We start from the raw sequence: 15,152 nt of genomic DNA, 5'->3' as shown, positions 1-15,152 counted from the left end.
TAAGGCCGTGAGTAGGTTTCTTTCCTTTTCGGAGGTGCGTTCACACTGCAGAAAGCCCATAGGAAAGGAGGAGGAGCTGTCAACGGGCATTCTAAGCTGAATGTGCCTGCTCTCGTCAGATCGCGGCCGCCAGCCAGCTTGAGGCCTGGCAAGTACCAGTATGGGTGACCGGCTGGGAATCCCAGGTCCCGTTGACTTTTAAGGCCGTGAGTAGGTTTCTTTCCTTTTCGTAGGTGCGTTCGCACTGCAGAAAGCCCATAGGAAAGGAGGAGGAGCTGTCAACGGGCATTCTAAGCTGAATGTGCCTGCTCTCGTCAGATCGCGGCCGCCAGCCAGCTTGAGGCCTGGCAAGTACCAGTATGGGTGACCGGCTGGGAATCCCAGGTCCCGTTGACTTTTAAGTCCGTGAGTAGGTTTCTTTCCTTTTCGGAGGTGCGTTCGCACTGCAGAAAGCCCATAGGAAAGGAGGAGGAGCTGTCAACGGGCATTCTAAGCTGAATGTGCCTGCTCTCGTCAGATCGCGGCCGCCAGCCCGCTTGAGGCCTGGCAAGTACCAGTATGGGTGACCGGCTGGGAATCCCAGGTCCCGTTGACTTTTAAGTCCGTGAGTAGGTTTCTTTCCTTTTCGGAGGTGCGTTCGCACTGCAGAAAGCCCATAGGAAAGGAGGAGGAGCTGTCAACGGGCATTCTAAGCTGAATGTGCCTGCTCTCGTCGGATCGCGGCCGCCAGCCAACTTGAGGCCTGGCAAGTACCAGTATGGGTGACCGGCTGGGAATCCCAGGTCCCGTTGACTTTTAAGGCCGTGAGTAGGTTTCTTTCCTTTTCGGAGGTGCGTTCGCACTGCAGAAAGCCCATAGGAAAGGAGGAGGAGCTGTCAACGGGCATTCTAAGCTGAATGTGCCTGCTCTCGTCAGATCGCGGCCGCCAGCCAGCTTGAGGCCTGGCAAGTACCAGTATGGGTGACCGGCTGGGAATCCCAGGTCCCGTTGACTTTTAAGGCCGTGAGTAGGTTTCTTTCCTTTTCGGAGGTGCGTTCGCACTGCAGAAAGCCCATAGGAAAGGATGAGGAGCTGTCAACGGGCATTCTAAGCTGAATGTGCCTGCTCTCGTCAGATCGCGGCCGCCAGCCAGCTTGAGGCCTGGCAAGTACCAGTATGGGTGACCGCCTGGGAATCCCAGGTCCCGTTGACTTTTAAGGCCGTGAGTAGGTTTCTTTCCTTTTCGGAGGTGCGTTCGCACTGCAGAAAGCCCATAGGAAAGGAGGAGGAGCTGTCAACGGGCATTCTAAGCTGAATGTGCCTGCTCTCGTCAGATCGCGGCCGCCAGCCCGCTTGAGGCCTGGCAAGTACCAGTATGGGTGACCGGCTGGGAATCCCAGGTCCCGTTGACTTTTAAGGCCGTGAGTAGGTTTCTTTCCTTTTCGGAGGTGCGTTCGCACTGCAGAAAGCCCATAGGAAAGGAGGAGGAGCTGTCAACGGGCATTCTAAGCTGAATGTGCCTGCTCTCGTCAGATCGCGGCCGCCAGCCAGCTTGAGGCCTGGCAAGTACCAGTATGGGTGACCGGCTGGGAATCCCAGGTCCCGTTGACTTTTAAGTCCGTGAGTAGGTTTCTTTCCTTTTCGGAGGTGCGTTCGCACTGCAGAAAGCCCATAGGAAAGGAGGAGGAGCTGTCAACGGGCATTCTAAGCTGAATGTGCCTGCTCTCGTCAGATCGCGGCCGCCAGCCCGCTTGAGGCCTGGCAAGTACCAGTATGGGTGACCGGCTGGGAATCCCAGGTCCCGTTGACTTTTAAGTCCGTGAGTAGGTTTCTTTCCTTTTCGGAGGTGCGTTCGCACTGCAGAAAGCCCATAGGAAAGGAGGAGGAGCTGTCAACGGGCATTCTAAGCTGAATGTGCCTGCTCTCGTCGGATCGCGGCCGCCAGCCAACTTGAGGCCTGGCAAGTACCAGTATGGGTGACCGGCTGGGAATCCCAGGTCCCGTTGACTTTTAAGGCCGTGAGTAGGTTTCTTTCCTTTTCGGAGGTGCGTTCGCACTGCAGAAAGCCCATAGGAAAGGAGGAGGAGCTGTCAACGGGCATTCTAAGCTGAATGTGCCTGCTCTCGTCAGATCGCGGCCGCCAGCCAGCTTGAGGCCTGGCAAGTACCAGTATGGGTGACCGGCTGGGAATCCCAGGTCCCGTTGACTTTTAAGGCCGTGAGTAGGTTTCTTTCCTTTTCGGAGGTGCGTTCGCACTGCAGAAAGCCCATAGGAAAGGATGAGGAGCTGTCAACGGGCATTCTAAGCTGAATGTGCCTGCTCTCGTCAGATCGCGGCCGCCAGCCAGCTTGAGGCCTGGCAAGTACCAGTATGGGTGACCGCCTGGGAATCCCAGGTCCCATTGACTTTTAAGGCCGTGAGTAGGTTTCTTTCCTTTTCGGAGGTGCGTTCGCACTGCAGAAAGCCCATAGGAAAGGAGGAGGAGCTGTCAACGGGCATTCTAAGCTGAATGTGCCTGCTCTCGTCAGATCGCGGCCACCAGCCAGCTTGAGGCCTGGCAAGTACCAGTATGGGTGACCGCCTGGGAATCCCAGGTCCCGTTGACTTTTAAGGCCGTGAGTAGGTTTCTTTCCTTTTCGGAGGTGCGTTCGCACTGCAGAAAGCCCATAGGAAAGGAGGAGGAGCTGTCAACGGGCATTCTAAGCTGAATGTGCCTGCTCTCGTCAGATCGCGGCCGCCAGCCAGCTTGAGGCCTGGCAAGTACCAGTATGGGTGACCGGCTGGGAATCCCAGGTCCCGTTGACTTTTAAGTCCGTGAGTAGGTTTCTTTCCTTTTCGGAGGTGCGTTCGCACTGCAGAAAGCCCATAGGAAAGGAGGAGGAGCTGTCAACGGGCATTCTAAGCTGAATGTGCCTGCTCTCGTCAGATCGCGGCCGCCAGCCCGCTTGAGGCCTGGCAAGTACCAGTATGGGTGACCGGCTGGGAATCCCAGGTCCCGTTGACTTTTAAGTCCGTGAGTAGGTTTCTTTCCTTTTCGGAGGTGCGTTCGCACTGCAGAAAGCCCATAGGAAAGGAGGAGGAGCTGTCAACGGGCATTCTAAGCTGAATGTGCCTGCTCTCGTCGGATCGCGGCCGCCAGCCAACTTGAGGCCTGGCAAGTACCAGTATGGGTGACCGGCTGGGAATCCCAGGTCCCGTTGACTTTTAAGGCCGTGAGTAGGTTTCTTTCCTTTTCGGAGGTGCGTTCGCACTGCAGAAAGCCCATAGGAAAGGATGAGGAGCTGTCAACGGGCATTCTAAGCTGAATGTGCCTGCTCTCGTCAGATCGCGGCCGCCAGCCAGCTTGAGGCCTGGCAAGTACCAGTATGGGTGACCGGCTGGGAATCCCAGGTCCCGTTGACTTTTAAGGCCGTGAGTAGGTTTCTTTCCTTTTCGGAGGTGCGTTCGCACTGCAGAAAGCCCATAGGAAAGGATGAGGAGCTGTCAACGGGCATTCTAAGCTGAATGTGCCTGCTCTCGTCAGATCGCGGCCGCCAGCCAGCTTGAGGCCTGGCAAGTACCAGTATGGGTGACCGCCTGGGAATCCCAGGTCCCGTTGACTTTTAAGGCCGTGAGTAGGTTTCTTTCCTTTTCGGAGGTGCGTTCGCACTGCAGAAAGCCCATAGGAAAGGAGGAGGAGCTGTCAACGGGCATTCTAAGCTGAATGTGCCTGCTCTCGTCAGATCGCGGCCGCCAGCCCGCTTGAGGCCTGGCAAGTACCAGTATGGGTGACCGGCTGGGAATCCCAGGTCCCGTTGACTTTTAAGGCCGTGAGTAGGTTTCTTTCCTTTTCGGAGGTGCGTTCGCACTGCAGAAAGCCCATAGGAAAGGAGGAGGAGCTGTCAACGGGCATTCTAAGCTGAATGTGCCTGCTCTCGTCAGATCGCGGCCGCCAGCCAGCTTGAGGCCTGGCAAGTACCAGTATGGGTGACCGGCTGGGAATCCCAGGTCCCGTTGACTTTTAAGTCCGTGAGTAGGTTTCTTTCCTTTTCGGAGGTGCGTTCGCACTGCAGAAAGCCCATAGGAAAGGAGGAGGAGCTGTCAACGGGCATTCTAAGCTGAATGTGCCTGCTCTCGTCAGATCGCGGCCGCCAGCCCGCTTGAGGCCTGGCAAGTACCAGTATGGGTGACCGGCTGGGAATCCCAGGTCCCGTTGACTTTTAAGTCCGTGAGTAGGTTTCTTTCCTTTTCGGAGGTGCGTTCGCACTGCAGAAAGCCCATAGGAAAGGAGGAGGAGCTGTCAACGGGCATTCTAAGCTGAATGTGCCTGCTCTCGTCGGATCGCGGCCGCCAGCCAACTTGAGGCCTGGCAAGTACCAGTATGGGTGACCGGCTGGGAATCCCAGGTCCCGTTGACTTTTAAGGCCGTGAGTAGGTTTCTTTCCTTTTCGGAGGTGCGTTCGCACTGCAGAAAGCCCATAGGAAAGGAGGAGGAGCTGTCAACGGGCATTCTAAGCTGAATGTGCCTGCTCTCGTCAGATCGCGGCCGCCAGCCAGCTTGAGGCCTGGCAAGTACCAGTATGGGTGACCGGCTGGGAATCCCAGGTCCCGTTGACTTTTAAGGCCGTGAGTAGGTTTCTTTCCTTTTCGGAGGTGCGTTCGCACTGCAGAAAGCCCATAGGAAAGGATGAGGAGCTGTCAACGGGCATTCTAAGCTGAATGTGCCTGCTCTCGTCAGATCGCGGCCGCCAGCCAGCTTGAGGCCTGGCAAGTACCAGTATGGGTGACCGCCTGGGAATCCCAGGTCCCGTTGACTTTTAAGGCCGTGAGTAGGTTTCTTTCCTTTTCGGAGGTGCGTTCGCACTGCAGAAAGCCCATAGGAAAGGAGGAGGAGCTGTCAACGGGCATTCTAAGCTGAATGTGCCTGCTCTCGTCAGATCGCGGCCGCCAGCCAGCTTGAGGCCTGGCAAGTACCAGTATGGGTGACCGGCTGGGAATCCCAGGTCCCGTTGACTTTTAAGGCCGTGAGTAGGTTTCTTTCCTTTTCGGAGGTGCGTTCGCACTGCAGAAAGCCCATAGGAAAGGATGAGGAGCTGTCAACGGGCATTCTAAGCTGAATGTGCCTGCTCTCGTCAGATCGCGGCCGCCAGCCAGCTTGAGGCCTGGCAAGTACCAGTATGGGTGACCGCCTGGGAATCCCAGGTCCCGTTGACTTTTAAGGCCGTGAGTAGGTTTCTTTCCTTTTCGGAGGTGCGTTCGCACTGCAGAAAGCCCATAGGAAAGGAGGAGGAGCTGTCAACGGGCATTCTAAGCTGAATGTGCCTGCTCTCGTCAGATCGCGGCCGCCAGCCAGCTTGAGGCCTGGCAAGTACCAGTATGGGTGACCGGGTGGGAATCCCAGGTCCCGTTGACTTTTAAGGCCGTGAGTAGGTTTCTTTCCTTTTCGGAGGTGCGTTCGCACTGCAGAAAGCCCATAGGAAAGGAGGAGGAGCTGTCAACGGGCATTCTAAGCTGAATGTGCCTGCTCTCGTCAGATCGCGGCCGCCAGCCAGCTTGAGGCCTGGCAAGTACCAGTATGGGTGACCGGCTGGGAATCCCAGGTCCCGTTGACTTTTAAGTCCGTGAGTAGGTTTCTTTCCTTTTCGGAGGTGCGTTCGCACTGCAGAAAGCCCATAGGAAAGGAGGAGGAGCTGTCAACGGGCATTCTAAGCTGAATGTGCCTGCTCTCGTCAGATCGCGGCCGCCAGCCAGCTTGAGGCCTGGCAAGTACCAGTATGGGTGACCGGCTGGGAATCCCAGGTCCCGTTGACTTTTAAGGCCGTGAGTAGGTTTCTTTCCTTTTCGGAGGTGCGTTCGCACTGCAGAAAGCCCATAGGAAAGGAGGAGGAGCTGTCAACGGGCATTCTAAGCTGAATGTGCCTGCTCTCGTCAGATCGCGGCCGCCAGCCAGCTTGAGGCCTGGCAAGTACCAGTATGGGTGACCGGCTGGGAATCCCAGGTCCCGTTGACTTTTAAGGCCGTGAGTAGGTTTCTTTCCTTTTCGGAGGTGCGTTCGCACTGCAGAAAGCCCATAGGAAAGGAGGAGGAGCTGTCAACGGGCATTCTAAGCTGAATGTGCCTGCTCTCGTCAGATCGCGGCCGCCAGCCAGCTTGAGGCCTGGCAAGTACCAGTATGGGTGACCGGCTGGGAATCCCAGGTCCCGTTGACTTTTAAGGCCGTGAGTAGGTTTCTTTCCTTTTCGGAGGTGCGTTCGCACTGCAGAAAGCCCATAGGAAAGGAGGAGGAGCTGTCAACGGGCATTCTAAGCTGAATGTGCCTGCTCTCGTCAGATCACGGCCGCCAGCCAGCTTGAGGCCTGGCAAGTACCAGTATGGGTGACCGGCTGGGAATCCCAGGTCCCGTTGACTTTTAAGGCCGTGAGTAGGTTTCTTTCCTTTTCGGAGGTGCGTTCGCACTGCAGAAAGCCCATAGGAAAGGAGGAGGAGCTGTCAACGGGCATTCTAAGCTGAATGTGCCTGCTCTCGTCAGATCGCGGCCGCCAGCCCGCTTGAGGCCTGGCAAGTACCAGTATGGGTGACCGGCTGGGAATCCCAGGTCCCGTTGACTTTTAAGTCCGTGAGTAGGTTTCTTTCCTTTTCGGAGGTGCGTTCGCACTGCAGAAAGCCCATAGGAAAGGAGGAGGAGCTGTCAACGGGCATTCTAAGCTGAATGTGCCTGCTCTCGTCGGATCGCGGCCGCCAGCCAACTTGAGGCCTGGCAAGTACCAGTATGGGTGACCGGCTGGGAATCCCAGGTCCCGTTGACTTTTAAGGCCGTGAGTAGGTTTCTTTCCTTTTCGGAGGTGCGTTCGCACTGCAGAAAGCCCATAGGAAAGGAGGAGGAGCTGTCAACGGGCATTCTAAGCTGAATGTGCCTGCTCTCGTCAGATCGCGGCCGCCAGCCAGCTTGAGGCCTGGCAAGTACCAGTATGGGTGACCGGCTGGGAATCCCAGGTCCCGTTGACTTTTAAGGCCGTGAGTAGGTTTCTTTCCTTTTCGGAGGTGCGTTCGCACTGCAGAAAGCCCATAGGAAAGGAGGAGGAGCTGTCAACGGGCATTCTAAGCTGAATGTGCCTGCTCTCGTCAGATCGCGGCCGCCAGCCCGCTTGAGGCCTGGCAAGTACCAGTATGGGTGACCGCCTGGGAATCCCAGGTCCCGTTGACTTTTAAGGCCGTGAGTAGGTTTCTTTCCTTTTCGGAGGTGCGTTCGCACTGCAGAAAGCCCATAGGAAAGGAGGAGGAGCTGTCAACGGGCATTCTAAGCTGAATGTGCCTGCTCTCGTCAGATCGCGGCCGCCAGCCAGCTTGAGGCCTGGCAAGTACCAGTATGGGTGACCGGCTGGGAATCCCAGGTCCCGTTGACTTTTAAGGCCGTGAGTAGGTTTCTTTCCTTTTCGGAGGTGCGTTCGCACTGCAGAAAGCCCATAGGAAAGGAGGAGGAGCTGTCAACGGGCATTCTAAGCTGAATGTGCCTGCTCTCGTCAGATCGCGGCCGCCAGCCAGCTTGAGGCCTGGCAAGTACCAGTATGGGTGACCGGCTGGGAATCCCAGGTCCCGTTGACTTTTAAGTCCGTGAGTAGGTTTCTTTCCTTTTCGGAGGTGCGTTCGCACTGCAGAAAGCCCATAGGAAAGGAGGAGGAGCTGTCAACGGGCATTCTAAGCTGAATGTGCCTGCTCTCGTCAGATCGCGGCCGCCAGCCAGCTTGAGGCCTGGCAAGTACCAGTATGGGTGACCGGCTGGGAATCCCAGGTCCCGTTGACTTTTAAGGCCGTGAGTAGGTTTCTTTCCTTTTCGGAGGTGCGTTCGCACTGCAGAAAGCCCATAGGAAAGGAGGAGGAGCTGTCAACGGGCATTCTAAGCTGAATGTGCCTGCTCTCGTCAGATCGCGGCCGCCAGCCAGCTTGAGGCCTGGCAAGTACCAGTATGGGTGACCGGCTGGGAATCCCAGGTCCCGTTGACTTTTAAGGCCGTGAGTAGGTTTCTTTCCTTTTCGGAGGTGCGTTCGCACTGCAGAAAGCCCATAGGAAAGGAGGAGGAGCTGTCAACGGGCATTCTAAGCTGAATGTGCCTGCTCTCGTCAGATCGCGGCCGCCAGCCAGCTTGAGGCCTGGCAAGTACCAGTATGGGTGACCGGCTGGGAATCCCAGGTCCCGTTGACTTTTAAGTCCGTGAGTAGGTTTCTTTCCTTTTCGGAGGTGCGTTCGCACTGCAGAAAGCCCATAGGAAAGGAGGAGGAGCTGTCAACGGGCATTCTAAGCTGAATGTGCCTGCTCTCGTCAGATCGCGGCCGCCAGCCAGCTTGAGGCCTGGCAAGTACCAGTATGGGTGACCGGCTGGGAATCCCAGGTCCCGTTGACATTTAAGGCCGTGAGTAGGTTTCTTTCCTTTTCGGAGGTGCGTTCGCACTGCAGAAAGCCCATAGGAAAGGAGGAGGAGCTGTCAACGGGCATTCTAAGCTGAATGTGCCTGCTCTCGTCAGATCGCGGCCGCCAGCCAGCTTGAGGCCTGGCAAGTACCAGTATGGGTGACCGGCTGGGAATCCCAGGTCCCGTTGACTTTTAAGGCCGTGAGTAGGTTTCTTTCCTTTTCGGAGGTGCGTTCGCACTGCAGAAAGCCCATAGGAAAGGAGGAGGAGCTGTCAACGGGCATTCTAAGCTGAATGTGCCTGCTCTCGTCAGATCACGGCCGCCAGCCAGCTTGAGGGCTGGCAAGTACCAGTATGGGTGACCGGCTGGGAATCCCAGGTCCCGTTGACTTTTAAGGCCGTGAGTAGGTTTCTTTCCTTTTCGGAGGTGCGTTCGCACTGCAGAAAGCCCATAGGAAAGGAGGAGGAGCTGTCAACGGGTTCTAAGCTGAATGTGCCTGCTCTTGTCAGATCGTGGCCGCCAGCCAGCTTGAGGCCTGGCAAGTACCAGTATGGGTGACCGGCTGGGAATCCCAGGTCCCGTTGACTTTTAAGGCCGTGAGTAGGTTTCTTTCCTTTTCGGAGGTGCGTTCGCACTGCAGAAAGCCCATAGGAAAGGAGGAGGAGCTGTCAACTGGCATTCTAAGCAGAATGTGCCTGCTCTCGTCAGATCGCGGCCGCCAGCCAGCTTGAGGCCTGGCAAGTACCAGTATGGGTGACCGGCTGGGAATCCCAGGTCCCGTTGACTTTTAAGGCCGTGAGTAGGTTTCTTTCCTTTTCGGAGGTGCGTTCGCACTGCAGAAAGCCCATAGGAAAGGAGGAGGAGCTGTCAACGGGCATTCTAAGCTGAATGTGCCTGCTCTCGTCAGATCGCGGCCGCCAGCCAGCTTGAGGCCTGGCAAGTACCAGTATGGGTGACCGGCTGGGAATCCCAGGTCCCGTTGACTTTTAAGGCCGTGAGTAGGTTTCTTTCCTTTTCGGAGGTGCGTTCGCACTGCAGAAATCCCATAGGAAAGGAGGAGGAGCTGTCAACGGGCATTCTAAGCTGAATGTGCCTGCTCTCGTCAGATCGCGGCCGCCAGCCAGCTTGAGGCCTGGCAAGTACCAGTATGGGTGACCGGCTGGGAATCCCAGGTCCCGTTGACTTTTAAGGCCGTGAGTAGGTTTCTTTCCTTTTCGGAGGTGCGTTCGCACTGCAGAAAGCCCATAGGAAAGGAGGAGGAGCTGTCAACGGGCATTCTAAGCTGAATGTGCCTGCTCTCATCAGATCGCGGCCGCCAGCCAGCTTGAGGCCTGGCAAGTACCAGTATAGGTGACCGGCTGGGAATCCCAGGGTCCCGTTGACTTTAAGGCCGTGAGTAGGTTTCTTTCCTTTTCGGAGGTGCGTTCGCACTGCAGAAAGCCCATAGGAAAGGAGGAGGAGCAGTCAACGGGCATTCTAAGCTGAATGTGCCTGTCTCGTCAGATCGCGGCCGCCAGCCAGCTTGAGGCCTGGCAAGTACCAGTATGGGTGACCGGCTGGGAATCCCAGGTCCCGTTGACTTTTAAGGCCGTGAGTAGGTTTCTTTCCTTTTCGGAGGTGCGTTCGCACTGCAGAAAGCCCATAGGAAAGGAGGAGGAGCTGTCAACGGGCATTCTAAGCTGAATGTGCCTGCTCTCGTCAGATCGCGGCCGCCAGCCAGCTTGAGGCCTGGCAAGTACCAGTATAGGTGACCGGCTGGGAATCCCAGGTCCCGTTGACTTTTAAGGCCGTGAGTAGGTTTCTTTCCTTTTCGGAGGTGCGTTCGCACTGCAGAAAGCCCATAGGAAAGGAGGAGGAGCAGTCAACGGGCATTCTAAGCTGAATGTGCCTGTCTTCTTCAGATCGCGGCCGCCAGCCAGCTTGAGGCCTGGCAAGTACCAGTATGGGTGACCGGCTGGGAATCCCAGGTCCCGTTGACTTTTAAGGCCGTGAGTAGGTTTCTTCCTTTTCGGAGGTGCGTTCGCACTGCAGAAAGCCCATAGGAAAGGAGGAGGAGCTGTCAACGGGCATTCTAAGCTGAATGTGCCTGCTCTCGTCAGATCGCGGCCGCCAGCCAGCTTGAGGCCTGGCAAGTACCAGTATGGGTGACCGGCTGGGAATCCCAGGTCCTGTTGACTTTTAAGGCCGTGAGTAGGTTTCTTTCCTTTTCGGAGGTGCGTTCGCACTGCAGAAAGCCATAGGAAAGGAGGAGGAGCTGTCAACGGGCATTCTAAGCTGAATGTGCCTGCTCTCGTCAGATCGCGGCCGCCAGCCAGCTTGAGGCCTGGCAAGTACCAGTATGGGTGACCGGCTGGGAATCCCAGGTCCCGTTGACTTTTAAGGCCGTGAGTAGGTTTCTTTCCTTTTCGGAGGTGCGTTCGCACTGCAGAAAGCCCATAGGAAAGGAGGAGGAGCTGTCAACGGGCATTCTAAGCTGAATGTGCCTGCTCTCGTCAGATCGCGGCCGCCAGCCAGCTTGAGGCCTGGCAAGTACCAGTATGGGTGACCGGCTGGGAATCCCAGGTCCTGTTGACTTTTAAGGCCGTGAGTAGGTTTCTTTCCTTTTCGGAGGTGCGTTCGCACTGCAGAAAGCCCATAGGAAAGGAGGAGGAGCTGTCAACGGGCATTCTAAGCTGAATGTGCCTGCTCTCGTCAGATCGCGGCCGCCAGCCAGCTTGAGGCCTGGCAAGTACCAGTATGGGTGACCGGCTGGGAATCCCAGGTCCCGTTGACTTTTAAGGCCGTGAGGTAGGTTTCTTTCCTTTTCGGAGGTGCGTTCGCACTGCAGAAAGCCCATAGGAAAGGAGGAGGAGCTGTCAACGGGCATTCTAAGCTGAATGTGCCTGCTCTCGTCAGATCGCGGCCGCCAGCCCGCTTGAGGCCTGGCAAGTACCAGTATGGGTGACCGGCTGGGAATCCCAGGTCCCGTTGACTTTTAAGGCCGTGAGTAGGTTTCTTTCCTTTTCGGAGGTGCGTTCGCACTGCAGAAAGCCCATAGGAAAGGAGGAGGAGCTGTCAACGGGCATTCTAAGCTGAATGTGCCTGCTCTCGTCAGATCGCGGCCGCCAGCCAGCTTGAGGCCTGGCAAGTACCAGTATGGGTGACCGGCTGGGAATCCCAGGTCCCGTTGACTTTTAAGGCCGTGAGTAGGTTTCTTTCCTTTTCGGAGGTGCGTTCGCACTGCAGAAAGCCCATAGGAAAGGAGGAGGAGCTGTCAACGGGCATTCTAAGCTGAATGTGCCTGCTCTCGTCAGATCGCGGCCGCCAGCCAGCTTGAGGCCTGGCAAGTACCAGTATGGGTGACCGGCTGGGAATCCCAGGTCCCGTTGACTTTTAAGGCCGTGAGTAGGTTTCTTTCCTTTTCGGAGGTGCGTTCGCACTGCAGAAAGCCATAGGAAAGGAGGAGGAGCTGTCAACGGGCATTCTAAGCTGAATGTGCCTGCTCTCGTCAGATCGCGGCCGCCAGCCAGCTTGAGGCCTGGCAAGTACCAGTATGGGTGACCGGCTGGGAATCCCAGGTCCCGTTGACTTTTAAGGCCGTGAGTAGGTTTCTTTCCTTTTCGGAGGTGCGTTCGCACTGCAGAAAGCCCATAGGAAAGGAGGAGGAGCTGTCAACGGGCATTCTAAGCTGAATGTGCCTGCTCTCGTCAGATCGCGGCCGCCAGCCAGCTTGAGGCCTGGCAAGTACCAGTATGGGTGACCGGCTGGGAATCCCAGGTCCCGTTGACTTTTAAGGCCGTGAGTAGGTTTCTTTCCTTTTCGGAGGTGCGTTCGCACTGCAGAAAGCCCATAGGAAAGGAGGAGGAGCTGTCAACGGGCATTCTAAGCTGAATGTGCCTGCTCTCGTCAGATCGCGGCCGCCAGCCAGCTTGAGGCCTGGCAAGTACCAGTATGGGTGACCGGCTGGGAATCCCAGGTCCCGTTGACTTTTAAGGCCGTGAGTAGGTTTCTTTCCTTTTCGGAGGTGCGTTCGCACTGCAGAAAGCCCATAGGAAAGGAGGAGGAGCTGTCAACGGGCATTCTAAGCTGAATGTGCCTGCTCTCGTCAGATCGCGGCCGCCAGCCAGCTTGAGGCCTGGCAAGTACCAGTATGGGTGACCGGCTGGGAATCCCAGGTCCCGTTGACTTTTAAGGCCGTGAGTAGGTTTCTTTCTTTTCGGAGGTGCGTTCGCACTGCAGAAAGCCCATAGGAAAGGAGGAGGAGCTGTCAACGGGCATTCTAAGCTGAATGTGCCTGCTCTCGTCAGATCGCGGCCGCCAGCCAGCTTGAGGCCTGGCAAGTACCAGTATGGGTGACCGGCTGGGAATCCCAGGTCCCGTTGACTTTTAAGGCCGTGAGTAGGTTTCTTTCCTTTTCGGAGGTGCGTTCGCACTGCAGAAAGCCCATAGGAAAGGAGGAGGAGCTGTCAACGGGCATTCTAAGCTGAATGTGCCTGCTCTCGTCAGATCGCGGCCGCCAGCCAGCTTGAGGCCTGGCAAGTACCAGTATGGGTGACCGGCTGGGAATCCCAGGTCCCGTTGACTTTTAAGGCCGTGAGTAGGTTTCTTTCCTTTTCGGAGGTGCGTTCGCACTGCAGAAAGCCCATAGGAAAGGAGGAGGAGCTGTCAACGGGCATTCTAAGCTGAATGTGCCTGCTCTCGTCAGATCGCGGCCGCCAGCCAGCTTGAGGCCTGGCAAGTACCAGTATGGGTGACCGGCTGGGAATCCCAGGTCCCGTTGACTTTTAAGGCCGTGAGTAGGTTTCTTTCCTTTTCGGAGGTGCGTTCGCACTGCAGAAAGCCATAGGAAAGGAGGAGGAGCTGTCAACGGGCATTCTAAGCTGAATGTGCCTGCTCTCGTCAGATCGCGGCCGCCAGCCAGCTTGAGGCCTGGCAAGTACCAGTATGGGTGACCGGCTGGGAATCCCAGGTCCTGTTGACTTTTAAGGCCGTGAGTAGGTTTCTTTCCTTTTCGGAGGTGCGTTCGCACTGCAGAAAGCCCATAGGAAAGGAGGAGGAGCTGTCAACGGGCATTCTAAGCTGAATGTGCCTGCTCTCGTCAGATCGCGGCCGCCAGCCAGCTTGAGGCCTGGCAAGTACCAGTATGGGTGACCGGCTGGGAATCCCAGGTCCCGTTGACTTTTAAGGCCGTGAGTAGGTTTCTTTCCTTTTCGGAGGTGCGTTCGCACTGAGGCAGAAAGCCCATAGGAAATACGGACTGGAAGAGGGAGGAGGAGCTGCTTCAACGGGCATTCTAAGCTGAATGTGCCTGCTCTCGTCAGATCGCGGCCGCCAGCCAGCTTGAGGCCTGGCAAGTACCAGTATGGGTGACCGGCTGGGAATCCCAGGTCCTGTTGACTTTTAAGGCCGTGAGTAGGTTTCTTTCCTTTTCGGAGGTGCGTTCGCACTGCAGAAAGCCCATAGGAAAGGAGGAGGAGCTGTCAACGGGCATTCTAAGCTGAATGTGCCTGCTCTCGTCAGATCGCGGCCGCCAGCCAGCTTGAGGCCTGGCAAGTACCAGTATGGGTGACCGGCTGGGAATCCCAGTCCCGTTGACTTTTAAGGCCGTGGGTAGGTTTCTTTCCTTTTCGGAGGTGCGTTCGCACTGCAGAAAGCCCATAGGAAAGGAGGAGGAGCTGTCAACGGGCATTCTAAGCTGAATGTGCCTGCTCTCGTCAGATCGCGGCCGCCAGCCCGCTTGAGGCCTGGCAAGTACCAGTATGGGTGACCGGCTGGGAATCCCAGGTCCCGTTGACTTTTAAGGCCGTGAGTAGGTTTCTTTCCTTTTCGGAGGTGCGTTCGCACTGCAGAAAGCCCATAGGAAAGGAGGAGGAGCTGTCAACGGGCATTCTAAGCTGAATGTGCCTGCTCTCGTCAGATCGCGGCCGCCAGCCAGCTTGAGGCCTGGCAAGTACCAGTATGGGTGACGGCTGGGAATCCCAGGTCCCGTTGACTTTTAAGGCCGTGAGTAGGTTTCTTTCCTTTTCGGAGGTGCGTTCGCACTGCAGAAAGCCCATAGGAAAGGATGAGGAGCTGTCAACGGGCATTCTAAGCTGAATGTGCCTGCTCTCGTCAGATCGCGGCCGCCAGCCAGCTTGAGGCCTGGCAAGTACCAGTATGGGTGACCGGCTGGGAATCCCAGGTCCCGTTGACTTTTAAGGCCGTGAGTAGGTTTCTTTCCTTTTCGGAGGTGCGTTCGCACTGCAGAAAGCCCATAGGAAAGGAGGAGGAGCTGTCAACGGGCATTCTAAGCTGAATGTGCCTGCTCTCGTCAGATCGCGGCCGCCAGCCAGCTTGAGGCCTGGCAAGTACCAGTATGGGTGACCGGCTGGGAATCCCAGGTCCCGTTGACTTTTAAGGCCGTGAGTAGGTTTCTTTCCTTTTCGGAGGTGCGTTCGCACTGCAGAAAGCCCATAGGAAAGGAGGAGGAGCTGTCAACGGGCATTCTAAGCTGAATGTGCCTGCTCTCGTCAGATCGCGGCCGCCAGCCAGCTTGAGGCCTGGCAAGTACCAGTATGGGTGACCGGCTGGGAATCCCAGGTCCCGTTGACTTTTAAGTCCGTGAGTAGGTTTCTTTCCTTTTCGGAGGTGCGTTCGCACTGCAGAAAGCCCATAGGAAAGGAGGAGGAGCTGTCAACGGGCATTCTAAGCTGAATGTGCCTGCTCTCGTCAGATCGCGGCCGCCAGCCAGCTTGAGGCCTGGCAAGTACCAGTATGGGTGACCGGCTGGGAATCCCAGGTCCCGTTGACTTTTAAGGCCGTGAGTAGGT

General features: G+C 56.6%; 70 pseudogenes; all 70 read left to right on the top strand.

Annotated features, from left to right (window-relative positions):
* The first annotated feature begins 78 nt into the window (after positions 1-78).
* Positions 79-197, top strand: LOC136592378 (5S ribosomal RNA; annotated as a pseudogene).
* An 80-nt stretch (positions 198-277) lies between these two features.
* LOC136592377 (5S ribosomal RNA) lies at positions 278-396 on the top strand (annotated as a pseudogene).
* An 80-nt stretch (positions 397-476) lies between these two features.
* LOC136592523 (5S ribosomal RNA) lies at positions 477-595 on the top strand (annotated as a pseudogene).
* Positions 596-675: 80 nt separating this feature from the next.
* Positions 676-794, top strand: LOC136592570 (5S ribosomal RNA; annotated as a pseudogene).
* An 80-nt stretch (positions 795-874) lies between these two features.
* Positions 875-993, top strand: LOC136592376 (5S ribosomal RNA; annotated as a pseudogene).
* An 80-nt stretch (positions 994-1,073) lies between these two features.
* LOC136592611 (5S ribosomal RNA) lies at positions 1,074-1,192 on the top strand (annotated as a pseudogene).
* Positions 1,193-1,272: 80 nt separating this feature from the next.
* LOC136592522 (5S ribosomal RNA) lies at positions 1,273-1,391 on the top strand (annotated as a pseudogene).
* Positions 1,392-1,471: 80 nt separating this feature from the next.
* On the top strand, positions 1,472-1,590 carry LOC136592375 (5S ribosomal RNA; annotated as a pseudogene).
* An 80-nt stretch (positions 1,591-1,670) lies between these two features.
* Positions 1,671-1,789, top strand: LOC136592520 (5S ribosomal RNA; annotated as a pseudogene).
* An 80-nt stretch (positions 1,790-1,869) lies between these two features.
* On the top strand, positions 1,870-1,988 carry LOC136592567 (5S ribosomal RNA; annotated as a pseudogene).
* Positions 1,989-2,068: 80 nt separating this feature from the next.
* LOC136592374 (5S ribosomal RNA) lies at positions 2,069-2,187 on the top strand (annotated as a pseudogene).
* An 80-nt stretch (positions 2,188-2,267) lies between these two features.
* Positions 2,268-2,386, top strand: LOC136592452 (5S ribosomal RNA; annotated as a pseudogene).
* An 80-nt stretch (positions 2,387-2,466) lies between these two features.
* On the top strand, positions 2,467-2,585 carry LOC136592352 (5S ribosomal RNA; annotated as a pseudogene).
* An 80-nt stretch (positions 2,586-2,665) lies between these two features.
* Positions 2,666-2,784, top strand: LOC136592373 (5S ribosomal RNA; annotated as a pseudogene).
* Positions 2,785-2,864: 80 nt separating this feature from the next.
* Positions 2,865-2,983, top strand: LOC136592518 (5S ribosomal RNA; annotated as a pseudogene).
* An 80-nt stretch (positions 2,984-3,063) lies between these two features.
* On the top strand, positions 3,064-3,182 carry LOC136592566 (5S ribosomal RNA; annotated as a pseudogene).
* An 80-nt stretch (positions 3,183-3,262) lies between these two features.
* Positions 3,263-3,381, top strand: LOC136592372 (5S ribosomal RNA; annotated as a pseudogene).
* An 80-nt stretch (positions 3,382-3,461) lies between these two features.
* On the top strand, positions 3,462-3,580 carry LOC136592599 (5S ribosomal RNA; annotated as a pseudogene).
* An 80-nt stretch (positions 3,581-3,660) lies between these two features.
* LOC136592517 (5S ribosomal RNA) lies at positions 3,661-3,779 on the top strand (annotated as a pseudogene).
* Positions 3,780-3,859: 80 nt separating this feature from the next.
* On the top strand, positions 3,860-3,978 carry LOC136592371 (5S ribosomal RNA; annotated as a pseudogene).
* An 80-nt stretch (positions 3,979-4,058) lies between these two features.
* LOC136592516 (5S ribosomal RNA) lies at positions 4,059-4,177 on the top strand (annotated as a pseudogene).
* Positions 4,178-4,257: 80 nt separating this feature from the next.
* Positions 4,258-4,376, top strand: LOC136592565 (5S ribosomal RNA; annotated as a pseudogene).
* Positions 4,377-4,456: 80 nt separating this feature from the next.
* LOC136592370 (5S ribosomal RNA) lies at positions 4,457-4,575 on the top strand (annotated as a pseudogene).
* An 80-nt stretch (positions 4,576-4,655) lies between these two features.
* LOC136592587 (5S ribosomal RNA) lies at positions 4,656-4,774 on the top strand (annotated as a pseudogene).
* An 80-nt stretch (positions 4,775-4,854) lies between these two features.
* Positions 4,855-4,973, top strand: LOC136592368 (5S ribosomal RNA; annotated as a pseudogene).
* Positions 4,974-5,053: 80 nt separating this feature from the next.
* Positions 5,054-5,172, top strand: LOC136592467 (5S ribosomal RNA; annotated as a pseudogene).
* An 80-nt stretch (positions 5,173-5,252) lies between these two features.
* On the top strand, positions 5,253-5,371 carry LOC136592451 (5S ribosomal RNA; annotated as a pseudogene).
* An 80-nt stretch (positions 5,372-5,451) lies between these two features.
* Positions 5,452-5,570, top strand: LOC136592367 (5S ribosomal RNA; annotated as a pseudogene).
* An 80-nt stretch (positions 5,571-5,650) lies between these two features.
* Positions 5,651-5,769, top strand: LOC136592366 (5S ribosomal RNA; annotated as a pseudogene).
* Positions 5,770-5,849: 80 nt separating this feature from the next.
* LOC136592365 (5S ribosomal RNA) lies at positions 5,850-5,968 on the top strand (annotated as a pseudogene).
* Positions 5,969-6,048: 80 nt separating this feature from the next.
* LOC136592364 (5S ribosomal RNA) lies at positions 6,049-6,167 on the top strand (annotated as a pseudogene).
* Positions 6,168-6,247: 80 nt separating this feature from the next.
* LOC136592512 (5S ribosomal RNA) lies at positions 6,248-6,366 on the top strand (annotated as a pseudogene).
* Positions 6,367-6,446: 80 nt separating this feature from the next.
* LOC136592515 (5S ribosomal RNA) lies at positions 6,447-6,565 on the top strand (annotated as a pseudogene).
* An 80-nt stretch (positions 6,566-6,645) lies between these two features.
* On the top strand, positions 6,646-6,764 carry LOC136592564 (5S ribosomal RNA; annotated as a pseudogene).
* An 80-nt stretch (positions 6,765-6,844) lies between these two features.
* LOC136592363 (5S ribosomal RNA) lies at positions 6,845-6,963 on the top strand (annotated as a pseudogene).
* An 80-nt stretch (positions 6,964-7,043) lies between these two features.
* LOC136592453 (5S ribosomal RNA) lies at positions 7,044-7,162 on the top strand (annotated as a pseudogene).
* Positions 7,163-7,242: 80 nt separating this feature from the next.
* On the top strand, positions 7,243-7,361 carry LOC136592362 (5S ribosomal RNA; annotated as a pseudogene).
* An 80-nt stretch (positions 7,362-7,441) lies between these two features.
* On the top strand, positions 7,442-7,560 carry LOC136592361 (5S ribosomal RNA; annotated as a pseudogene).
* An 80-nt stretch (positions 7,561-7,640) lies between these two features.
* LOC136592360 (5S ribosomal RNA) lies at positions 7,641-7,759 on the top strand (annotated as a pseudogene).
* An 80-nt stretch (positions 7,760-7,839) lies between these two features.
* Positions 7,840-7,958, top strand: LOC136592359 (5S ribosomal RNA; annotated as a pseudogene).
* Positions 7,959-8,038: 80 nt separating this feature from the next.
* LOC136592357 (5S ribosomal RNA) lies at positions 8,039-8,157 on the top strand (annotated as a pseudogene).
* An 80-nt stretch (positions 8,158-8,237) lies between these two features.
* Positions 8,238-8,356, top strand: LOC136592450 (5S ribosomal RNA; annotated as a pseudogene).
* Positions 8,357-8,436: 80 nt separating this feature from the next.
* Positions 8,437-8,555, top strand: LOC136592356 (5S ribosomal RNA; annotated as a pseudogene).
* A 675-nt stretch (positions 8,556-9,230) lies between these two features.
* LOC136592355 (5S ribosomal RNA) lies at positions 9,231-9,349 on the top strand (annotated as a pseudogene).
* An 80-nt stretch (positions 9,350-9,429) lies between these two features.
* On the top strand, positions 9,430-9,548 carry LOC136592354 (5S ribosomal RNA; annotated as a pseudogene).
* An 80-nt stretch (positions 9,549-9,628) lies between these two features.
* On the top strand, positions 9,629-9,748 carry LOC136592575 (5S ribosomal RNA; annotated as a pseudogene).
* Positions 9,749-10,025: 277 nt separating this feature from the next.
* Positions 10,026-10,144, top strand: LOC136592555 (5S ribosomal RNA; annotated as a pseudogene).
* A 278-nt stretch (positions 10,145-10,422) lies between these two features.
* LOC136592446 (5S ribosomal RNA) lies at positions 10,423-10,541 on the top strand (annotated as a pseudogene).
* Positions 10,542-10,620: 79 nt separating this feature from the next.
* On the top strand, positions 10,621-10,739 carry LOC136592353 (5S ribosomal RNA; annotated as a pseudogene).
* An 80-nt stretch (positions 10,740-10,819) lies between these two features.
* Positions 10,820-10,938, top strand: LOC136592445 (5S ribosomal RNA; annotated as a pseudogene).
* Positions 10,939-11,018: 80 nt separating this feature from the next.
* On the top strand, positions 11,019-11,137 carry LOC136592617 (5S ribosomal RNA; annotated as a pseudogene).
* Positions 11,138-11,218: 81 nt separating this feature from the next.
* Positions 11,219-11,337, top strand: LOC136592514 (5S ribosomal RNA; annotated as a pseudogene).
* Positions 11,338-11,417: 80 nt separating this feature from the next.
* Positions 11,418-11,536, top strand: LOC136592616 (5S ribosomal RNA; annotated as a pseudogene).
* Positions 11,537-11,616: 80 nt separating this feature from the next.
* On the top strand, positions 11,617-11,735 carry LOC136592615 (5S ribosomal RNA; annotated as a pseudogene).
* A 79-nt stretch (positions 11,736-11,814) lies between these two features.
* On the top strand, positions 11,815-11,933 carry LOC136592614 (5S ribosomal RNA; annotated as a pseudogene).
* An 80-nt stretch (positions 11,934-12,013) lies between these two features.
* Positions 12,014-12,132, top strand: LOC136592613 (5S ribosomal RNA; annotated as a pseudogene).
* An 80-nt stretch (positions 12,133-12,212) lies between these two features.
* On the top strand, positions 12,213-12,331 carry LOC136592610 (5S ribosomal RNA; annotated as a pseudogene).
* An 80-nt stretch (positions 12,332-12,411) lies between these two features.
* LOC136592609 (5S ribosomal RNA) lies at positions 12,412-12,530 on the top strand (annotated as a pseudogene).
* A 79-nt stretch (positions 12,531-12,609) lies between these two features.
* Positions 12,610-12,728, top strand: LOC136592608 (5S ribosomal RNA; annotated as a pseudogene).
* Positions 12,729-12,808: 80 nt separating this feature from the next.
* LOC136592607 (5S ribosomal RNA) lies at positions 12,809-12,927 on the top strand (annotated as a pseudogene).
* An 80-nt stretch (positions 12,928-13,007) lies between these two features.
* Positions 13,008-13,126, top strand: LOC136592606 (5S ribosomal RNA; annotated as a pseudogene).
* A 79-nt stretch (positions 13,127-13,205) lies between these two features.
* On the top strand, positions 13,206-13,324 carry LOC136592444 (5S ribosomal RNA; annotated as a pseudogene).
* An 80-nt stretch (positions 13,325-13,404) lies between these two features.
* Positions 13,405-13,523, top strand: LOC136592605 (5S ribosomal RNA; annotated as a pseudogene).
* Positions 13,524-13,623: 100 nt separating this feature from the next.
* LOC136592489 (5S ribosomal RNA) lies at positions 13,624-13,742 on the top strand (annotated as a pseudogene).
* An 80-nt stretch (positions 13,743-13,822) lies between these two features.
* LOC136592574 (5S ribosomal RNA) lies at positions 13,823-13,940 on the top strand (annotated as a pseudogene).
* Positions 13,941-14,020: 80 nt separating this feature from the next.
* On the top strand, positions 14,021-14,139 carry LOC136592513 (5S ribosomal RNA; annotated as a pseudogene).
* A 278-nt stretch (positions 14,140-14,417) lies between these two features.
* LOC136592604 (5S ribosomal RNA) lies at positions 14,418-14,536 on the top strand (annotated as a pseudogene).
* Positions 14,537-14,616: 80 nt separating this feature from the next.
* Positions 14,617-14,735, top strand: LOC136592603 (5S ribosomal RNA; annotated as a pseudogene).
* Positions 14,736-14,815: 80 nt separating this feature from the next.
* On the top strand, positions 14,816-14,934 carry LOC136592602 (5S ribosomal RNA; annotated as a pseudogene).
* Positions 14,935-15,014: 80 nt separating this feature from the next.
* On the top strand, positions 15,015-15,133 carry LOC136592600 (5S ribosomal RNA; annotated as a pseudogene).
* Positions 15,134-15,152: the final 19 nt, after the last annotated feature.

The sequence above is a fragment of the Eleutherodactylus coqui genome, unplaced genomic scaffold (genome assembly GCF_035609145.1).
Source record: "Eleutherodactylus coqui strain aEleCoq1 unplaced genomic scaffold, aEleCoq1.hap1 HAP1_SCAFFOLD_519, whole genome shotgun sequence".
NCBI lineage: Eukaryota > Metazoa > Chordata > Amphibia > Anura > Eleutherodactylidae > Eleutherodactylus > Eleutherodactylus coqui.
The sequence above is the reverse complement of the archived record's forward strand: the minus strand, read 5'-3'. Positions and strand labels throughout refer to the sequence as shown.